The sequence below is a fragment of the Labrus bergylta genome, chromosome 14 (assembly GCF_963930695.1).
Source record: "Labrus bergylta chromosome 14, fLabBer1.1, whole genome shotgun sequence".
Classification (NCBI taxonomy): domain Eukaryota; kingdom Metazoa; phylum Chordata; class Actinopteri; order Labriformes; family Labridae; genus Labrus; species Labrus bergylta.
The window spans coordinates 20,056,548-20,079,743 of record NC_089208.1 but is presented as its reverse complement, the minus strand read 5'-3'; the positions used below and the strand labels follow the sequence as shown (position 1 = coordinate 20,079,743).

General features: G+C 39.8%; 1 protein-coding gene across 5 annotated transcripts in view; it reads left to right on the top strand.

Annotated features, from left to right (window-relative positions):
- Positions 1-3,321: 3,321 nt before the first annotated feature.
- nrxn2a (neurexin 2a) overlaps positions 3,322-23,196 on the top strand; it is a 126,180-nt gene continuing 106,305 nt past the window's right edge. For 3 of the 5 annotated variants that reach the window (XM_065962824.1, XM_065962821.1, XM_020633392.2), the window contains exon 1: positions 3,322-3,595. The gene's annotated coding sequence lies outside the window, so the exon portion shown is untranslated. The remainder of the gene's footprint in view (positions 3,596-23,196) is intronic. The other 2 variants (XM_065962822.1, XM_065962823.1) reach the window with 1 other exon arrangement.

Here is a 23,196-nt window from a genome sequence, read left to right as displayed (position 1 = left end):
ATTGGTGTGATTCCCATGCATGAACTCATTTCATGTACACATGGCTCGCAATTATACTACAAGCACTCATTAGCTTGGTGAGTTGACTGACAGGTGGACGCATTGCAGCTGTTTGCCAGGAGGTTCACGGACCGCCTCAGCTCTACTTCTTTGCCTGTTTCTAGGTTGATAGTTAGGTTGAGGCAGCACGTCCAAGGTGGTGACTGCCTTGATGGGCTTAATAACACATCTTCAGAAACCAGGGGGTGATGTCACTGAGACTGCATCCATGTTTTATACTGTCAATGGTCTGGACCCACAGACCCTCCCAGTGACATTCGAACCACAAGGCTACACAGCGAGCAGGGCTAAGAATAAGGAGACAGATGGCCACATGTCTGGGACTGTCTCAGAATCTGAATGGTTTAGAAAGAAGAGTTACTGTTGAATAAACAGTTGGCAATGTTTTGACCAAAAAAAACTTTCTACCCAATCTTCAAAAACACAGCAGATACAGGGAAGTGTTCAATATTTAAACCAGCCCGCATTTCTGCAACACATACTATTACAACCAATGATCGCTAACATTTACACAAGCTGTGTCTAGCTATACTATGGCTTCACCATACGCCTACTGTATACCTACAGGAATATGAAAGGATATCAACTTACACTCAATCTGTATAAAGCACTTCCACCACATAAATCATCATAAACATACATCAGCATGACGGTGTACATATCAATCATCTGTATGTCTCTTAACTCCATTCTCGCCTCTCAAGTTGATGGTCGAACTGTAAAAAATGAACATTATACAGAAAAGGATTCTAATTCTTATTCTAAATGTCCTGTACGGCCAAATCCCGCTTTAGCCAGATGCCCAGAAAAGTTGCCAGCTGCTCCAACAGGCTGTGTTAGCCAGTGGTTTCCAAGATTGGTACTACATCAACATTCTGTAAGTGTGATGGCTTAATTTGTGTTAAACACGTACGATGGTTATTTTCCACTTGTAGACTTCATTAACAATTTCTTGCAAGGGAAACTCATGTGGTATTCTGGCAGACAAAGCCTGTACTCTGCACTGCCAAATGGTGACACAGAGCCAAAAGTTGCAGCTAAATCATCATTCAGATATGGCAACGCAATAGGCTGAAGGTAAGATGATGACAAGCCAGAGCTTTACAACTAATGATCGCTAACATTTACACAAGCAGAACATTCATGGACATTCGAGCTCTTAAGATGTATATGAACTTTATCTGAAAAGGATGTTTTGAAACAATTAGCCTGTGTCTAGCAGGCTCATGTGTTCTAATCAAAGACTAGATGTAGACTGAGTGATGTCACCCATTGGTTTCTGGAGAGGCGTTATGATTACGGTCGCCATATTGGAAATGCTTTCTCCGCCTCATTTTGAATCAATCTAGCAACAGGCAAAAAGTTTGACCTGAGGTGGACCTTTAGCTTTCTGCAAACAGCTCAAGCCCACCTGTCAGTCAACCAAGCCACGCCCCTCTAACAGATTTATGAGCAACTCTTGGCCTTAATATAATCCAAACATTTGGCTTTTAAAAATAACTCATCCCTTGTCTAGTTTTAAGAATAATGACTTGAGATACTACTGGACTGTAAATGTGTTTATTTGTGCTTTAGAAAGTGGGCATCATAACATAGTACCACACGTGGATTCCTTTTTTGTTGCAGCCAGCCTCAAGTGGACACTCAAGGAACTCAAGGAAAGTTTTTGCAATTGGCTTTATTTTTTCAGTGTTTGTATGTGATACTTTTTACTTTATTTTTATATTTAACCTACACACGGTTGCTAAACTCTTACATAATCTTTTGTTACCAAGTCTTTTTTCTTCTAGATATTTCCATTTGGTACATAACTGATACATATATGTGTTTTTGTAGGCTACTACACGGAAAGTGCTCTTCTCTTTCCCATTAATTACTTCATTCCCATAGGTGTTAAATTATAAACATCAGTAGCGTTGATTCATAGCAGTGAGGATTTTGAAACGTCGATGTAAAAGTATTCAAACCCATCTGCTCACTCAGGCTGAATTGTTTTGCAGGCAAAAACATTTCAGAACATACATTATTCATAATTCATCCTCAGATTCAAGATTGCTATGATTTTATCTCTCCTGCATGAAAGGCTTGGCCCCGTGCCGTTTCACCTTTACAGGCTTTAAGGGGTCTGTACGGGTGAGCCAACTGTCACTGATAAGTCAAATATTCTACACTGATCCTTATCCTATTCTCGGTTCTGTTTTTAATGTCTTATTTCCCATTTTCTGAACGACTTAAATTCTTATCAAGTGCTTTTGTGATTGACATGTACAGTAAATAAGATTTACTTGCTTCATGAATTAATTAGAGTTTGAGCTATTAAAAAAAATTTCAACGACCTTTTTCAATTTAAGTCTTCCGGTTATAACTTTAGAAATATATATTTTTTTAAAGAATTTAAAACAAAATGATGAAAAATAATTTGAATATATGATTAAACTTGTGACAACAAATGAACATTCCCTGGTGCATTTAAAGCACTCAGGGCTATAATGAAAAACAAAAACAAACAAAAGCAGTTTAAGTGGTGTGCTGCCAAATAAAAACTTATTCATCTGCAAATGATGATGGCACACAGTATTGGAGAATATCTTAAAGCTTCTGTTTCCGTCGTCCCGCATTGATGTGATTTTCTTTGAACTTCTAACTAAATAGATAAACTTGAATTCAACATTTAGTCCCCGGAGAAATGAAAGTCTTCTTTATAATAGGCCAATTAGCCAAAGGAAATATGAGAGGTGCTACTGTAGGGAATGACATGTGGGGTTATATTGTTCTTACATGATGAAACAAACATGGCATCCAGAGGAGTAAGCTTGGAGACACACCTTGTAATAAAGGTTGTTTTTTTTTTAGCTGCAAAATGACTCATTGAAGAATAATGAATACATATGTTGTTGGGTTTTTGAACAGCTGGGGTAGCTTGCCCTGAGTTTTGCTTGAGGGCACTTTGGCAGCATGAGGGTGGGGTTGATGATGGGGGGGCTTGAACCTGAGGGTCTCTCTCTCTGCACTCTTAGCTGTCAAGAAGAAGCCACTCTTATGTTCATGTGTTTCTTCTTTTTTTGTGATTCCAAATAAACTCTTGACTACATCTCAGGTTATGATTGTGTGTTTTAACACCGTTTAATCCTCCATGGCAACGCTGCTGTTAGTTTGATGGGGAGCACCATTGGTCAACAGCAGCTGACCGCGCCCTCAACCCATATAAGCTACCTACCAAACTATTACCATCAAGTGTCGGGGGAATGACGGCTGCTGCTGCTGCTGCTGCTGCTCTCGGTGCGGCGGAGGAGAGAAAGCATCTTTGTCTGTGTAGAGAAGGAGCTCCGGGCTTCCCTCTCTGCCTGCCTCCATCGGCACAGAAACATCTAGAGATAAGGAAGGAGAGCAGTATATTCTGAAGGAAGAGGTCGAGTATTCATCTGCCGCATTCAATTCAGGATTTTTCCCCCCTTTTTTTTTGTCTTTTGTGCCTGGCTGGAATAAGCAGACCCCCTCGCTGTCTCCATGTGTCGGATCGCCGGATGATGCTCAGGTAAATGACACCGCACACCTCCCACACACAGACGACCTTATGCGCGGAGGTAATTAGCTTTAAAGCGTGCTGCGGTAGAAAGAAAGCGCGCTGTTTCTTTGTGTTTATGAGTGTGTGTAGGCTCTGTGCGTGTGTGTGTGTGTGTTTCAATGTCAGTGGTGGTAAGGAATTGTTTGTATCCCTATTCGGCTGTGTTCGGCTGCTGTTCACCAATTACTGGCACTTCTCATGAGGTGTTTTTTTTTTTTTTTTGGAGGTTTCTCCTAAGAGGAAATGCTTTAAAAATCAACCATCTTTTGTTGACGGTGTCTACAGTCACTTGAGGTGGGTGGAGGAAGAGGTGTATGCTTTCCAAATCCAACACGGTTGCAGATGAGATGAGGTCGCCTAATTGCGTGCCTTAAGACATGTCCTGTGGTTGAGCTACAGCACACTCGGTGCTGGCTTTACCCTGTGAATAAAAAAGGCTGCAGCCCCGGCACAAATATGGAAACTAGCGAGATCTATTGTTTGATTTCGCCACATGCCGGGTTGGCACGGTATTCATTTTTTATGAGGCTAAAAGTGAAGTTAAGGTGGTCTTTGAGTCATGCAGCATGCAGGGCCCTTGTCTCTGAAATGCTGGAGGTATAGCCTATTTATTATTGAGAGGGATTTCTTGTTCTGTGGCTAAGCATTGGGTAGTTTAAAGATAGGAATGAGCAGAGAGAGAGAGAGAGTGAGAGAGAGGTAACTGTAAAGTCAGGAAGCTGCCACATCACCTGCAACAAAGGAGGCTTCACCATCAGCTCTAGATAGCCGATTATCTAGAGCCACCAAATCAGGGGGGTGGTGGTGGGGGGGTTGTGAACTGGAAAAGGATTTTTTTTTAAAAATTTTAATTTTTTTTTTACCTGTGATAAGAAAATGTTTGCTGAAACATGCAGCCCAGAATCCAAGCCTCCAGAGGAAGCTGCTGCCTCCACACAGCACATTATGTGGCACCAGTTCAGCAGGGGTGAGCACTGGAGGAGGTGGTTTGGCTTAAATTAAAGTCTAAAAAAACGAAGTTATTAAAAAAGAACACACGTTTTTTTAGTATGCCTAACAATGCTGATTTGAAGTGCATGAATGGATGAACACACAGTTTATTTATTAATTGCCTATTTATCCTTGAATAATAATACACATGTATTCAAGGGTGTGTTAGTTTCATTTATTGACTTTGATTTCGTAGGCTCAGAACATAAAAATACCAACAATTATTTGATAACTTTGTCAAAAAAAAAAAAAAAAGGCAGGGAGTGGCCCAAAACTCTTCTGTTTCCCTTCCTGCTTTGCTTGTAAACCCATTTGTTTTGCAAATTCTCCACCAACTGCAGCTACATTTTGTTACTGAGTGTTGTGAGTGTAGTGTAACTGAAATCGGTGTGTTCACAGAGCAGGCAGGCCAGCAAAGGCATCACTATAGCTCAGATTTCCCGTGCACCTGAATGAGGGGACCACCTCTGCCTGGCTACTGTTGCACTCCACCTTTCAGCACCTCGCCCTCGGACAGCACAAAGTGTTGCATCTCAGATCTGCTGCGCGGTCTCTCGTTACCACACGCTGGTTGGCTGCACTCTTAAAACCCCGCTGGTCCAGCTGACAGACTTAATTGAAATGATATTGCATTCTTTAGCAAGAGCAAGGCTGCTTGCAACGCTCAAAACATGTATGACTTTTAGAGGATATAATGTGGTTTTGTTTGTGTTTTATGCAGCAAGCAGTTGTATCCGGCTTTAACCTTTTGTTTACTTTTTGTTATACTGCATTTTCCTTTTGCTGCCATTATAAATCTTTTATAATGGCAGCTTAGTTCAATTCACATGTTTTTTATTACTCATTATCTTGACACAGGCAACACCTCTGCCAAGATTTTACTCACCAACTGTTATTTTTGGGGCCTTCAGTGCCATCTTTACCCCACTTGTGTTAATGTCTGAATCACGAGACATCTGTCTGTTTCCCTGCATCCAATGAGATTTAAGGGTTTGGGTAAAGAGTTAGCATTAAATATAAGCATGCCAGTAATGGTGACATTAATATATTAAACTGTTGCAAATAAAATGATTCTGCATTGTAGATCCTGTTACTTTAAATTCGGCTTAAAACGTATGGGAATGAAATGTTAGCATGGCAGCAGCAGCTGCTGAATATGAACAAGAAAAAAAAACATTAGGAATTAGGACATCTTGTACAAAGTACCAGCCAATATGCAAAAAAAAGAAGGATGACATGAAGGGGGAGACTGGTTGAAATAATGACAGTGCACAGTTGACATGGTGTGTGTATGTTTTAGTGTGTGGGTCTGTGTGTGTTTATGTGTCACAGCTCAGTAGCCTCAGCATGCATACTGGGGTAGTGGAAGGTTACAGATATTGTGTGGCATTGGGAATCGTGTCGCTTCCTCTCTATCATACCCCATCAAGGTCACATCCACAGACTGAGAGTGGTGGCCCTGGCCTTTTCCACTCCTGGCTCTGGCAGAGGAACGGGGCCCGCGGACCACTGCTGCTTCTAATCAGGGCTGACGCGTGACTCAGTTGCATGCCAGCTGCAGAGCCAAACAAGGGATTATGTCCCTGGATGGTGAAGACAAAAAAAAAGGTCATTGTTTAGATCTTTGTCTCTCTCTACACCTTCGGCAAGTTTTGGTTTATCTCATTATTTGTGTGTTAGCTCTAATGAAAATGGAATAGAAAGGAAATCTTTCACCAAGTCGGAGGCGTATCGCTGCGAGCCTTATATTTAGAGTCGTGACACCAGCAGCACACTGTTGGTTAACTCACAATCTGGGTCATTGTGCCACTTGTTTTTAAAAGTAGCTGGAAGGTTGTAAAACAGTATTACAGTCCAGAAACGGACATGTCTAAAAAAGCACGCACAAAAAAAAAAACCTAACTCCGCTCTGCATTTACATAGGCAACAGAGTTGAAAAGCTTGATTGATACAGTGATATATCCGTGTAATAATAGTCGGTGAAATTGCCAGTTATTTTCCCCACAGGTGGTAAAGTAGGTGGATTGGAAGGGAAGGTGGTCTATAATTTTCTGGAAGCAAAATGCTGCTCAGGATTCAGGAAAGGTACACTGCAGCCTGTCACACTGACAGAAATGTTATTTGAACAGCTCAGCTGTGATTCATTAAGTATGTGCATGACAAAAAATACAGCCGAGCACATGCCGAGCACAAGCTTGATGACCATGCGGCCATTGTGAAAAGAAAGAAAGTTATTGAGTGTATCAGGTTTTAGTTCAACCGGTTTTCCTGAAGGTTCAAACTACGGTACAATTAGTGAACAAGCTTTTCCTTTTAGGAACATTGGTGCACTTTCTGTTGCTTAATTGACAGTGTAACTACGTTTAAAAGCTCAGTCGGGTCCAGTTAAAAACATGTTTTTTTTTCTCTTTCATGTAGAAGAAGATTGATGTGCTCCATGGTCTCCCATTAGCCTCTGGTCTTGATTCAGAAGCATTTTTAGACCAGTAATAACAAAGAAATATGAAGTAATGCAAGTGTTCATAATCACACAGTTTAACATTGCACACTTCTATTGTAATTGGACCAAAATAGCATACAGAATAATGAGCTCTAAGAGTGCAGATAAAAGCCCCTGAAGCTGGTATTTATAATAAGCATTCACTTTTAAACTGTGAGATATGTGAGCCAGCAGTTTAAAGCAAAGCAGGTTCGTTTCCCTGTTCCATTCAGGTGTCTCATGCACACTCACAAGTATTCGCATTGCATTGCAAATGTAAGTATTCCAGCTCATCCATTGTGGTTACTGTGTGACAGCACGAGAAAGGGAAGCTGAAACTGCACGGTTAACTAAAATGTGCCCAGGCAGCATAATCAGTGCCCTTAGAGATATAAAACACAATATCACTCTGTCAGGATATACATTATGCAGTTACAGTGCTCAGAAGATGGCAACGAAACGAGGCCCAAATCTACTACTTAGAGCAGAGAGGGAGAATTTAAGATGGTAAAGAATAACTTCTCCTTATGCTCCGGTTACTTTCTTATTGTGAGTCTGCTTTTTAACTCCTTTACAAGTAGAGCTGGGCAAAGTCACTTTCAGTAGAGCAGCATTCAATACAATTTTGTGTCTTTTAAGCAGGTGACACAAATTGGGTGGCATAATTGCCTGTGATAGAACTAGTCTTTCCTATCAAATTACTGTGAATTGATACACACATTGATGCACTCATGGTAGGAGTTTTGTTCAGTTTCAGAGATATTTGGATCTAGCAAGTTTGTATTGGTGTTCTCTATCCCTAAATAGCAAATAATGCTTTGAATATACATTTCCACTGCCAAAAATCAATCACAAGTCTAACAACAGACTGAATCAATACTGCAGTATATTTATGATAGCACTACACTTAGCTCCCTTTACAGTCCATCAGTGTCATCCTTTAAAAAAAGCGTGCATAAGCAAGTCTCTCGTGTTGAACCACTGGCAATGTAAGGAAGGTCAAATCCTCACCTTAGCTGACAGTCAGCCTGATAATCTACCTCACCTTGGCAGACTCTTACTTTGAAATTAAGAAAATCCTGAGTGCAGTTTGGCCACTTGAAAGATTCTGATTGAACTTGCATCAGATCTGTTGCCACCTGAGACGTCTTGACGGAGGCAGCCGAGGTCTTACACTATCTGCGTCTGCAGATCGCTCAATGAATCTTTCTCTTTCATTCCTGGCGTTACTCTCACCGGCAGCGCATTCATCTTTTGGAGGTAATATCTGCGGGAATCTGCCACGGGGGAATGTGAGATGTGATGATGAAAGGTATAGCTTGTGTGGGGGGAAAACCTGGTCAGCCATTGTTGATTTTATTACGCTGTCAGATTTGTGGAAAAGGATCACAGCCATGCCAGGGATGGGTCCAGGGGACTTCGGTGGCAGGGAGTCCCATCTGAAATCTGACTGGGCATCCAAAAGTGCCACTCCATAATTCTGAATTATGATTGGCTATCTGCAGGTGTGAATACTTAACCTTGTTCAAAACTGTTCAAAACCATTTTTTGGGCTATGTAGCAACCAAATGCCAGAAGCTTTTGCTCCTTTTGGTTCTTCATACTGTTATTTTTTTTTTTATACATCTACGAGTACTTAATGCTCTGTGAGGTTTTTACACTGGTAATGAAAAAGACTGAAATGAATACTGATGCTTCTGTATGAGCTACAAAAGCAGACAAACCTTCAGCGACAAGATTGATTCATTTTAAACATTCAATTTTCAATGCTTGAAACTACTACTGGAACTACTTCAGTGTGTCAGACGCTGTGAGTTGTAGCGCGCGGCCTTAACACTGTTTTTTTGTATTTTCCACAGCAAATATTCAGTTAATCCTTTAAAGAATAATGCATGCATGCAGAGTTTTTTAATCAATTGAATTAAACCTATAAACAGAAATGTAACAATTGTACCTTAATACCTTAATCTTGGGCAGCTGTGGCTCAGTAGAAGTCGAGTCTGAAGCCTCGCAACCTGAAGGTTGGGGGTTTGATCCCCACCTCTTGCAGCTGTGTCCTGGGGCAAGACATTTAACCCCAAGCTGCTCCTGATGCTTCGTCGTAGGTGTGTAAATGTTTATGAATGGATAAGTTGATACTGGTGGACACTCTACATAGCAAGCTCTGCCATCAGTGTGTGAATGGGCATGAATAAGTAGGTGTGACCCACGGTGTAAAAAGCACTTTGAGTAGTCAGAAGACTAGAAAAGCACTATACAAGCTCAAGTCCATTTACAATTTATACAAGCTGAAATCTTTTTATTACAATAAAAAAAATAATATGTAGGCATGGAACAGGGTATCAAAGTTCTGATTTCCCTTTGCATTTCCAACAGTATAGTCCACTTGCATTTCTACAGGCTTTTGAATGTAAAATGGGAAAAACTTTCCATGTGGAGAGTAGACAAATGAATGGGATACTGGGTAGTGCAATCCAGAAACCTGTTGGCAGATGCCTGACATCTATATGCAGCTAATAATCGCCTCTTTGTTTCTAAACACCTAATTTAATCTTGCTTTTCTAGTTTCTAGTTGGACTATAAGCATTGCAACTCACATTACTTTTACTGCTAACTGCTGGCTACATTTGAAGCCCCAATAAGTTTCCAATCTCAGAAGCACCTCGACCTTAGATGACATCTACGATGATACCTTTGTATTCTGACATGTCTGTTCAAACACTTCATGCCACCCCATAAGTCAGTCCCTAAGTCTAGACGCGCCCCTGAGCCCTGCACACTTTCTTTTTTCAGTCGGCAGATTTACGTGGATGCAATTGATCAGTGAGTGACATATCAGCCTGGGCGCGATTCAAGAGATTTTTAGCAGCTGCCTGGCTGTCCATCCATCACGCTGGTCTCTGCTGTGCCTGAACCGGGCTTGTCACACTCAGATGGCCAACTGACTGCAGCATAGGGAGGGGGGGGGGGACAGCCATTTATTTCAATTCACCCTGTGTATGTAGGCATCGCTCATGGGGAACAGACTCATGCTAATTTGTTATAGTATGCATGGGAAATCTCATCTAAAGCCGCACTGCAAACTCAATCTCATCCTTGCCCGAGGCTGCTTCATCTCTTAAGGTGTTTGTCTCGTGTGTCCTACCTGCATGAGGAGGCTCCACGGCGTATCAATGTCAGCATTCATCAGGTCTAGGTGCAGCTCTCTGATCCAGGCCAAGAAGCTGTTACCCAAAATTAACCCGTGGCTGTTCTGTTGCACACTGAAGCTAGAGAAGTGGAGATGTTTGTGTGTGTGTGTGTGTGTGTGTGTGTGTGTGTGTGTGTGTGTGTGTGTGTGTGTGTGTGTGTGTGTGTGTGTGTGTGTGTGTGTGTGTGTGTGTGTGTGTGTGTGTGTGTGTGTGTGTGTGTGTGTGTGTGTTTTTTTTCATGTCAGTGTGCTTTTAAAAAAGAGAGTATAAGGGAGTAGGCTTGCTCCCACTCTTGGTTTTGTCTGGTGGTGTCCTCCTCAGGATGGGATGTGACAGCTCTGGATGATCTAATCATGGATGTCATAGCAGAGCTGCTTATTAACTGAGATTTCAAGGGCAAACATTTCCATCATTAGCAGTGTACTGTAGAGATGGACAGGCTCAGAGTGTGAGTGCTGCACTGAAATGATGGCTCCTGGTAATGTCACTTAGGCACAGGAGGGACCGGTTGTCTCATTAAATTTTTTGTGCATATATTTTACCAAGCGTCTTTATGGGGAGCTAATTTACAGAACACAAGTTGATATGTGAAGAGGACGAGGTCTCAGCGGCAATTGAAGTCTTCTTTGAGAGTTGAGGGGGAAGGAGCTGTCATTTAGAGTAAAAATCACTTGGGTTGCTTTCTTGGTTATGTAGTAGACTATTTGCATATTCAGACCAGGCAGTTCCAAAGATGTGCGAATGTATGAAGTTTTCGCAGTTGCAGAAGGGCTTCATTGATCTTTGATACACACACTGTAAATGTTAACTCCCTGACTGAGGATTTTCTCTTTATTGCTTTTAGATCAGTGTTTGTTTCTCACTGTTTGTGTGTGTAGTCTGTGTCTTTCCTCTTTAAAAGCTTTAGGGATCTTCACACTGCTGCACTGCTGATGTGGCTTTATAGACATTGTATGTTGGTTCAGCTCTTTTACATAATCTAAAATTGTAATGAAAATAAAATTGTGCAGAGATGATAGTAGCTACACGACAGTACATGAGAGATGATAGTTACAGGTTCTTGGATGCTGAATGAACTGTTTTCAATCAGCCTCCGTTGAAGTTAATGATAGGAAATTACGTCATCTTTGATTTAGATATATTGTGGTGGGATTTAAACAATCTTTCAACTAGAGAGAAATCAGTAAGGCACATCCAACCATAGCAAAAAAACAACTCTACATACTTTTTTTTAGACTATTTGATAAAATGTCCTTGAATTTTGGTACAGACCGATTGGTTCCCCTGGGAATCATGTCAAGCTGAGTCTAAGATTTCCAATTTGATCAGTGCACAGAGGATAAACTGTTTGCTTAAGTTAGATCGTGGCCCTTCTTCTGGTACCACCCTTACTTCAAACCTTCATACTTTAGCCACGCTAGAAGTAAGATTTAAGAATGGATGCTGTCTATCCATCTGGTGTGTAATAAGAATATAAGCCTGATATGTAAGCATGAGTTGTTTTAGACTGTTTTAGATTGTTTTTTTAGGCTTCCTGTGTGTACAACAGGGGAATAAAATGCCAGCTCCCAACTGATAAGCAAATGATGAACATTAAACCATCCCCTCAGTTGTTTAAAAGCGGCTGGTCTGTAGTCTGACAGCACAGCAGTGCTGCAGAAATGTGAACCTACTTCCACTTTTGCAAAAACACAGTGGCCTTTGTAATTTAAAGGCTTTATTTAAATAGTTAACATATGAGCATTTAGACTAGGTATAACATCTTACTGTGGTGATAGTCATTCAGAGTTTTAAAATGCAGTCTCTTTGTATTATAAAAGCACTCTGCTGTGTTTTGGCATCTGAGAAGCCTTTAAATTCATGGATCTATTACTCAGGCGTCTAACATTGTATTTCAGACTTGAAGCATCACACCCCCACCATCGCAGTGCCTTGCTGTGTTTTAACGCAGGGCTGATTTTTGGTCTGAACACCCGCTTAGACAGGAAGCATTTTGCTAAAACATCAGCAGCACAGTGAGAGCCTTCACTTTATCATCAGAATATCAAATGTATTTATGAGGCTGAAAGATTTTCCCACTCCTTCCTGCTTTGGCTTACCTGTGTGAGATTGACAGCGTCTGACTAAATGGCGCCCCACGCCATGCTTTGCTCGTCCACACACATCAGTCATGTCATTATGCGCTGAAACAGAGTAGAGTGGGTGGCAAGCGACAACGTCAGTCTTTGCACAAAATAAGGCAAAGACAACATTTCTTTTCAGCGACGATCATGTTCTGTGTGCCAGTTTTTTCCCCCCAAACACTGAAGTACGAGTGAGAAGATTTAATGTCGACAGTAGATATGCCAGGGCTAAGCTCTGCCTAATGATGTTTGGGAGCTTTTCTGCCTCAGCTGAGGCCCTGATGGCCACAGCCCGACCTCCACCTCTGAAAATGATAAGAGGCGCCCTCTGATCCTGCTGGATTGGAAGGAAACGGTGATTATAGCAGGTTCATTTTGCAGTGTGCAAACGAATTTAGATGCTGCCTGCTGTCTTGCCATTCAAATCAGATTTTTTGCTGTGGGAACCCAACCAAATTGCATCTCTGAGGAAAGCGTTTCAGATGATTTTACAGTTATAGCTATGTAGCGAGCAGATGTGCATGCATTTTATCCTCTACTATGCATACACCAGATTTACATTAATTTAATGAGGGTACTGTGCACAGTACCATGTTTATGCTTGTAGCTTGTTACATAGTTAGCTACCTAATTACCTGGTTTGCTGGTTTGTGAAAATGTCAGCTGTGCCTTTTGCCACTGAAAACATACAAGCTCTGGTTCTGTCGACAAGCACTCACTGTTTGGCCCACATACTGATCGTTCAGGTAAAGAAATGGTTTAAATTGGATGTTGTGTCTGCGTGTTGTTCAAGTCACCACAGCATATCTTCTCATATTTATCACAGCTGAATTTACAGGTGCTGTAAAAAAAACCCACAGTTTTTCTCTCCATACCTGTTTCAGTAAGAGCTCTCCCTGCAAGACAAATTGGCATTTTCTAAAGAAAATAAAGAGGACAAACACAAACAGCACATACATGGCCACAGATGTTGCAAATAGAGTTTACACAATTATTATTGTGGCATGTTTACACCAAAAATCCATATTTTCAGAAGGATGCTTTCATGTCACTGATAAAAAAAATATAATGTATGCAGTACACAGAGTGAAGAGAGTGCAAGTACAAACATTTCATTTTCAGCACTAAAGATATTTGAGGGTTTCTTGTCTGTGAATTATGCAACATAAACATAATCAGGATAACAGCTGATGCCGAGATATGAGCAACAGTCAAGAATAGGATCAAGTAGATGATGAGGAAGAGGATAATGATGTCTGTGCTGGTGATGAAGTCAGTCTGGGCTGTGTGTTTGACGCAAGGGTGATGATTCTGCTGATGTTGATGAGCTCAGTGATTATATCTCTTAAGCTCGCAGCTAAAGTAAAAAGCTTCCCATAAATGCAAAACATCTGTGAATATAAACACAGAGAAAACAACAACTACAAGTAAATGTTTCAGCCGGGTATGGTTTGAATTTTAAAGTACTGGTGCTGCTGTGATTCTTAGTATCACCTACAAAATGATACATTTTTCAATACCTTTGTTCTTGTAGTTAAAAAATGTTTTCGACAAAATAGGTCAAGATACCACTGCAGCAGTGTTAAAGAAAAGTCAAATGTTTTTGGAAAATATGTTCATTTGCTGTCTTGCTGAGCGTTACATAAAAGATTGATGATTCACTTTCATGTCTGTCCAGAATATGAAGCTACTGGCATCAGCTAGCTAACATGGCTTAGCCTAGAGAACGGAAGCATCTGGACGCTGCTAGCCTGACAACTTACGCCACAAAAAGCCAAAGAATGAATTATCAAGTGAATATTTTAAAGGGAATTATGTGCTGAACTTTTTCCTCGTCAGAATCTCAAACCCAGCAACCTGTTAAAACTCAGAAAAAAGGCTGGTCTCGACCCAGAAATAGTCCTGCTCCAATGTTTCAAATCTTTGTTCTAAGCTGTGTTAGCTAGCTGCTACTTTTAGCTCCATGTTTACTGTGAAAACACAAGTGTAACACCCATGTTCTTCTCTAACTCTTGGAAACGTATTAGAACACGTTTTCCCCCAAATTTCTAACATTTCATTTAATTGTTGTTTGAATAATATAAATTACACAAGAGCGTTTAATGATGATACCTGCAAAGATTAGCTACTAAATCAATAGATAGGAAGGATCTAACCAACTCACTTTCAGTTGGCCTAACACAAATTAAGCCCCAAAATTCATCTTAACATTTGAAGACGCTGTTTTTCAAGAGGAAAGTGATTTATCTTCCATTTAAAATGCTGAAAAGGCACTGACCAGGGTAACAAATAATCTTTGATTTTCTATTATGTGAATGTCCATCTTTAAAAGCTTGCACTGGCCAGCTCTTTTCATCCAACCCACAAAGATCTCACATCATCTGCAAAGAAATAGATGTGTCATTTATGAGTAATTCAAGGCCCAGGTCTCACACCGGCCACCATAGATGATTGCATGCCCATCATAAAATATTGAGTTATTTACTATAAATGTGCCAACAAAAAAGGCTAAGGACTGAGCAGAAAGCAGAAAGGAATACAATGTAAGATTTATAAAGCAAATAGAAGAAAAGGGTGTTGTTTGCAGCATGACATTTGAAGTGGGGACACTGTCATGCACTGAGTAAAATGTGCTTCTCTTCACGAGCACTGAGAGCCTGAGCTGCACGGCAGATGCCCACAGGAATCATGAAGCCACATCAGTATGTTCAAATTATGACTTTCACAAAATAATCAGAGTTCCCTACATGTCAGGTGCAAAGGCGGGATGTGTTTTCCCAGTGAGTCACAGCGCAAAAAAAACAACAAAGCCTGCATGATTAAAAATCAAGGTGACACATGAAGCGGAAGAGCATCACCTCTGTGTTTCATGTGCACACTGCTGGAGGGAAACCTGGATCTGATATTTGGATTATGCTAAATTTAAAGCTGGCTCTAGTTATGCTTGTGTCACACATTATGAATGGGAAGTGAGCTTGTCATGAGCATGTGACCATTTAATACAGATAGAAACAAATAAGCTCTTAAGTGTTCATTTTATTTTTTTAAAGATTAAATACATTCTTACCATGAGGAGTATTGGGCTAGCCTGAAGAAAGTAAGCATTACCTAACACAAAGACTTGAATAGCCAGATTCTAAAGTTTAAAAAATTCAAGGGATTAAAAAATCTGTAATGGTCCATTACTCAAATGCCCATCAGTGGCAGTCACCATGTTGGAAATGCTCTCTCAAACTTTCTTTCGGTCAACCTAAAAACAGGGAAAGAGCTGGGGCTGAGGCATGCCTAGAGCCTCCTGACAAACGGCTATAACACATCCGCACCAAACTATCTCATGCACACCAGTAACTATATCATGCTCATTAGAAAGTTTTACGTTTGCATGAGAATGTGAACTTGTAATATTTTCTCTTGAGCATCAGAGAGTATTTCAGGTGCTCGCAATACCTTATTTTGCTCACGGGTAGGTATGGGTACAGAAAATCTGTACTTTTTTGGACCGGTACGTGATTGGCCAATACCAATAGTACCGTTAAGCTCATGGATAAATGGTGCTTTTTGGTATTGACGTTAATCCCTCTTATTTAATGCAGGGCTTTCCATAAGCATTGGCTATCAGCCACGCTATGGACTAGTCGCTTTATTACAGCCTTCTTCTTTTTCTGTTGTTGGGTCTAATAAAATAGTTTAGATTAACAAGCTGTGGATTGCTTTTCCTGTACATTTTTAGAGGCAAGCCCCTCTGTTTCAAATCAATGTCGTTATACATTATGAGCATCTTAAGAATGTCTGTCAGTGTGTGCCGACCCGCCCCTCTGTGTGTCTGTGCGTAGAGGCTCAGCTGAGAGGAGACTTCAGTTCAATAAATATGAGCGAAATAATTGAAGGAAAGAAAAATATATGTAATTGACTGCACAGAACCGCTCACCTTTACAGTTGTCTGCTTCAGAGTACACCAGAAACACCGGTCTCGCATCATGACACGTGCACAGTAATCATTCAAATGTTTTCCAATAAGCTACACAGGCATGTATGTGCCTGATGATGAATCAACAAGTCAGTGAATTATCTTTATACATAGCATCACATTTGTAAATGGATAAGGGCATAATTCTGATCATTTTCTGCTCCAAATAATACGGGGGAACATGTGTATGTGTCTCCCTGTGATACTTGATAAACTGCCGCTGCATTGGCTTCATTTTTCAACACTGGAGGTGTCCGCTTGGTCAAAACAGTTGAAGCTCCCCCTACTGGCTGGCTGCAGTATAAGTCATAAGTACCACCTCCTCCATCGTAACAGATGGGACATGCGTCAAGAAAATCAAAGTACATGTCCATTTTCTTCCCAAACATGGTTTCTATCCTAAAAGTTAGTTCTTTTTGTACTTATTTAGTCTTCATTTCTAAGAAGTTTAGTTATAATTAGTTATTTGATGATAAAGTTAGTACAATTTCATGATTGACAGCTCTAATGACAAATTTAATTGACCGTTTAGTAAATTGGGTTGGCATCTCTGGTAGTGCGCTATCATACCTGTCTGACAGACTTTTCAGTGTTTACATTAACAATATTGTGTCCTCTCCTCCCCTGTGGAGTTCCACAAGGGTCAATTCAAGGTCCAATCCTATTCTCATTATATATTATTATATTATGTTAACCCAGGAAGATCGGCTCCATTCTGCCTGTAACACCACTACACATTTATAAACTAAATCATCTCAACAATATTGCCACCCCCTGTTTCTAACAGTATGTCCCCCATCTACCCAGATTGAACAGAACTGAGGTCCTTGTAACCGTTCCTGATCATGTTAGTAAGAAGGTCAGCCGTTATATCGGACCCCTCTCCTTTAACATCAGGTTATCAACTCTAAGAACCTTGGTGTTGTTTTTAACCAACATGTAAACTTTAAAAGCCATATCATTAAACGGGTTCAATCCTGCTTCTTTTATCAAAGGAACATTGCAAAAATCTAAGCTATGCTAACAGCCAAACATGCTGAACCCTTAATACACACCATAATCTTATCCTGATTAGAATACTGGAACTCTCTCTTCACAGGCATCACTTACTGTAGTCCTCAATATCACCTCTATAGTTGGTATAAAATGCAGCAGCTAGGTTGTTAACACACACTGGTCGTCATTCCCATATCACTCTAATTCTTGCCTCCCTTCATTGGCTGGCAGTTCTGCTTAAAATCAATCTCAACATTTTATTAATTACATACAAAGCCCTGCATAGCATGGCTCCTACTTACATAACTGAATAACTGTGCCCTTGTTCTAGCAGCCGCCTTTCTCCGATCTTCTGATCAGGGTCTTTATAATATTTGCAGTGGCAGCTCCCAAATTCTGAATAGTCTTCCCCATAACGTGAGCTCTGCCAAATCTGTGGATTCTTTCAAACGGCTGCTTAAAACTTAGTTTTGTTAATCATAATTTTAATAACTTCTGTTCCTATGGTACTGTGTGCACTGAATAAGCAGTGGAGAGGAGGAACAGTGAGAGATAACAAATACTTACAGAAGGGTCAATGAACTTTCATTAAGTACAAGTGTCCACTTCCAACAAACAAAAGAATCTGTTCTGCTGTGGATAGTACTGACTTCAGAGATTTTTTGCAGTTTTTGAAACGTGTGCCTTCAGTCTTCTGTGCAGACAAATACAATATTTCAGTGCCTGTATTTTGGCTTTTCTTTTGTACAAACGAAGATAAAGACAAATTGTGCATCTTTACAGTCAGTGGGCTGAATCATATCTTTCATGTCTGTGCAGGTATCATGATTAACACTCACAGAAGATTACATACAGGTAGATAATGTATCTATTCTTTTAATTTGTGAGTAGTATCTAAACAATTTGATGGTTATTTTGTTTTTTTTACACAAGCTTTGTCAAATTTTGGGATTAATTCATAGCTTCAGCATCCTCATTGTCTCTAATCTCAGCCTCTAAGGCTCCTCTCATTTCCTCTAAATCTGCCGCCATTGAGGGTGAGGAAATAAGGAATTATACATTTTTAGATGTTTCCTCTTTGAGAAAAACACTTTAAATTTTGTTGGTCAGTTTGAAAAAAAAGTTTATGCAGAGATGACATCATATCCAATGACCTTGAAAGTATGGATTGTGAGAATCACATTAAGCAGAGAATTCAAAGAAAATGACTTATTATTTTTTTAAAAGCTGACATCACAGACTGATAGACATGTCAGGTTTGAAAGGGTGGAGTTCTAACATTTATTATCCAAACTGCTTTTCAGGTTTCAGATCACACTAAAAACCCAGGTGGTAAGGCTTTTTAGTTGCTTTACCACAGTGCTGCTAACAGCTGAATTTAGAAATGGAAAATCCAAGCTTTTCAAACACAGTGAAATACTTCAGAGCTTTATAAATTCTCCCTCTTTAGACCTGCTGTCAGCACAAACCTGCGAGATTTTACCCATCACACGAGGAAAATAGTTTCACAAAGTTATCAGAGACTTGCAGTGGGTGTTGTGTCCTCCAAAATTCATTTTGAAGGCCACATTTTTTTGGCTATATTGGAAGAAATGTTTGAAATAATGCAGCCTGGTTGAGCTATTATGACGTATCTGGCCTTGAGATGTGGACTTGAAAAGAAGTGGGACACAGCTTTCAATAATGTATCAGACAGAAGAGACAAATGAGTAAAACTTGTATGGCATGGTGTGGATCAGAATTATTCTTTAATCACCAGCAGATGTGGAAAAATTATGATGATGAAGTCATGTATGTAAGGGTTTCACAAAATCTGTTGTCATTTGGGTCAAACCATCGTAGTAAAATATTTCTTAAGAGATTATTCATTCAGTAATTTTATATTGAGCATATATCTACTATAAGTTGTTCCATATTCATAGCAGAAAAACATTATTTTAGCATTGTGATTTGAGACAATCATTCAGCCAAATTTTCCCATCATAACTCCTGCTCTTGTTTCGGTAAATGTTCAACCCCTTTTATGCTTGTTGGATAATTTAAACGGTCCAGGTTGAATGTCTCACAAGTCAACTCTTAGGGTAATTAAGTTAAGGAAATCTCCTCGGCTGGTTTAGTATTCACTGAGAGTCTCTGGCACGGAGAGCACGGACAGAATTTATTCCAGTCTTAAACCAAAAGCTCAGTGAGGCCACTTTTTCTCGCAAACAGTGCAAGAAGCTTCAGCTGGGCCAGACTGAGGTAGCAGCTTGTTACAGGGATCCCACACAGCTGAGCAGCCTTCTGTGCCTGCGTCCTGGGTGCTGCAGGGTGGAGGGCGGGTGCTGTCCTTGTAGCTGTGCTGTAGGTCCCCCGGCAGTCTCAGCTTGTGAGTGACAACCCCATGCTGCCTTCCTCTCCTTTTATTTGCATGCATATCCTATTTTTATACTCCAGTTTCAATGCAGCAGAATGCATGCCTTTTTTTTCTTCAAATGACCAAAACCTGAAGAAGATTGAGATACTTTATATGTCCATGATAAAAGAATAACATCTTTATACTGTTATTTTTATGCCATAAATAAGATGAGAGATAAGATGAATATTTTTTTTTAGCCCTGGTCTGGAAATTCACTTGATGCAGCAGCACAATAAGAAAATGTTAATGAAGAACTAAATAATAAAATAAAAGGAACTATAAGAGTACAGCCATTGTTTAGATTTTCAGTATTTATTTGTTGGCCTTTGTGGCCTTTAGTGATTAGATAATAAAAAATGGCTATCAAATTTCAGAAATAGTACAAATAAAAAAGTAAAAACAGTGCTGTTCATGATATCTTAAGGTCTCCAAATAGTCCATAATCACACAGTTGTCATGAGTTTATCTTCTTTGGTTGAGTATTTTATTTATATCATTGTTCTCTGTGGACTTTCCATGTGGCATCTACTTGTGTTATCTCCCTTGTTTGTTGCAAATTGATACCTGCCTCTTTTTTCTGAGCTTAAAGAAAAATTGGACAAGTGTGAGTTCTCAAATTAGACTCAACATGAACCAAACAAAAGAAAACACTAAAGTAATGTCATTCTTATCTTATAAATCTTACCATCACTTGGCCATAATTACACCAAGATGATTCATTCATGCGATTCACACGATGAATGTTTTATTTACAGGAAGTCTGTGAAACCCACAGAATACAATCACTAGTTTTTCAAAAGCTGAATCATTGTTTGATTTACTTTCTAAACTGGATTGAAGAATCTTTTGTTGTTGATGATCACAAAATCATTTGACTATGTTGCCTTGAGCTCTGTCTGAGAGAGACGTTGAAGAAAACCTTGAAAATGTAAGTGGTACTTTATTCAGCGTCTCATAATCTTCTAACACTGAATTATGTTTGGAGTCTGCGGCGTGGATGAGAAAGCGTATTACCTAAGAAGAAAATAAGACAATAAATGAACACAGATAAGATCTCCAATAAAGATCATCTTCTGATTTTGGTTTCATGAAATTCTATTGAGACAAATTGAGACAAATAAAAGATCCCTCATTTTAAAATAAACACAAGCTACTTGTGCCCCAATGAAACGATAGACGAAAAAAACCCTGATCCCAATTATGCCACTATGCCCTTCTGATGAGCTCCATACCCTATGGCCCGCAGTTGCCAACGCAACCAAAACAGCAATGTCACCATCAACAGACCCAGGCTTCATTGACGCTAGCTCCAGGTAGTGACAACACCGATACTACCTACCCTACCACACGGCCCCTTCTGGCCCCATTAACTCAAACGTGTTGACTGATCGGCAGCGAGGTCAGAATTGATTTATTGATTTCCTCAATTCTGTCACGTTTGTCTTATTGATGCCTCTTCTATTTTACAACTGATCTTTAAGAGCAGATAATCAGACACAATAAGACAAAAATGAGATTCACAAGTTTTTGGACTTTCATAAGACAAGAATGAGCAATAGATTTTTTTTAGCTTTGGGTATTAACCTCAGTCCACTTACTGAATCTATTTTTTAATCCTTTTTGGGACCCTGAAAAATTCCTCAGCCTGATGGTTGATTTATTCGAAAGAAGGGTCTGGTATACAAGGAGGATGTCTTGTCCACGAAGCCATTTTCAGACAGACTTCACCAAACACTGCTGTCCAACCATCAGAGTGATGTCACTGCGTTTATTTCTTCTATTGCTATTTCTTTATAGTGAATAGTCTAAAATCTGAAATTGTTCAGTTTAATATCATATAAGAGGACGACTTTCTTGAAAAACTTAAACTATCAACCAACTCATTGATCCATGGACTTAACTGTTAGTGCTTTAACGCATTTGTTGGTAAGGCTACGTTCTCCTGTGTACTATCAAAACCTTTGTTCAAATCAATCACATTTTCTTCGCACACCAAGCTGCTATGTTTCACCTCATTGGCTCCACTAATAGACAGATTATTATGGAGTCATATGCAAACTCCTGCTGGTTGTGACTTGGTGTGATGACTGAATATGGCGGTGTGGGAGGAAGAGGACTTTGACGACGGGTAGCGGTGCCCAGGGGAGACATATTGGGCTCATCCATTAAGGAACACAAACTGTGACCTGCCAGAGAGAGAGAGAGAGAGAGAGAGAGAGAGTTGATGATTCAGATCACATTTACGGCATCAATCTGCTGCTTCCTTGTTATAATCTCTGTGTCGTGTTCCTGCGCCTTTAAAAGCATTAATGAGCTTATAGCAGCCACGTCTATAATCTTTTCTATCTATTTATATATGCCTGTGTGTCTATTTGTACTTTATTAATCCGCACTGAGCACAATACAACAATATAATGACACACGTATATATTAACATGATGATAAATGAATACTCTGTCACTGTGGTAAGGTACATTTTTAAGCCGCCCTGCTGTACTTCATTGACATTTCTGCAATGTCCGAACTATGCAAATTTCCACTAAAAGTGACAGTTTTCCTTTTGGAAGCCAAAGTGCTGACATGCTGTGGACTCGGGGTTTGATGGAGCGTTGAAAATCTCCTGGTCACTCTCTTTGTCTGCCATGCATCAGTAGCTCTCAGTATGCTGACCTGTGGTCCCTCTGGAGGACAACAAGCTGCAAAACTCAAGAGATTACACATTTACTCAACGACATTCATCATGACTGTTGTGTCTTTTATTTGAAATATTCATGACTAACTTTATTTGTACTCTATTTTTGTCCACAAAGAGGAAAACATATGCAATTAAAGGGACCCCGATGAACCCCTTGTGTACCGTCTCACTGGGAACTCATAAAATATGAATAAGTAAATACATTCTCAACTGATTTAGAGGCAGAGAAATGTCTGATTTCTGTATTATCAGCAGGACTCTTTCATGCCCTCGTGCGTTGTCCTCTCTGAAAAAAAAAAGGCATTTATCATTTTCTCTGGGTTGTTTGAAGAAATCAACTCCCAGTTAGCCTCGGTAATTACTTAAACATGCAACTAGACAGACGCATAAATGATTCATTATGAGACAGCAAACAAAGCAAAACATTTTTGGTCTTGCATCAGATCTGTGGTTCATGAACACATGAGCTATGAATTGTTGAAGCAAAAGAAAACAAAATCTTTTTTAAAAACAAAGAAATCATTTTAGCTTGTAGACAGAAGAAAACTTACATATGTCATTATTCTCTGAAGCATACTTTCTATTAAAGTTAATGTCCCTTTGTAAGCAGATCCAGTCCATATCCATTACTCGTTTTTATTAATATAGAGAAGTATCATAACAAGAGGTGTCACAGGACAATTTACAATAAGATCAGATCTAGATCATACTCTTATTTATATATATATTATA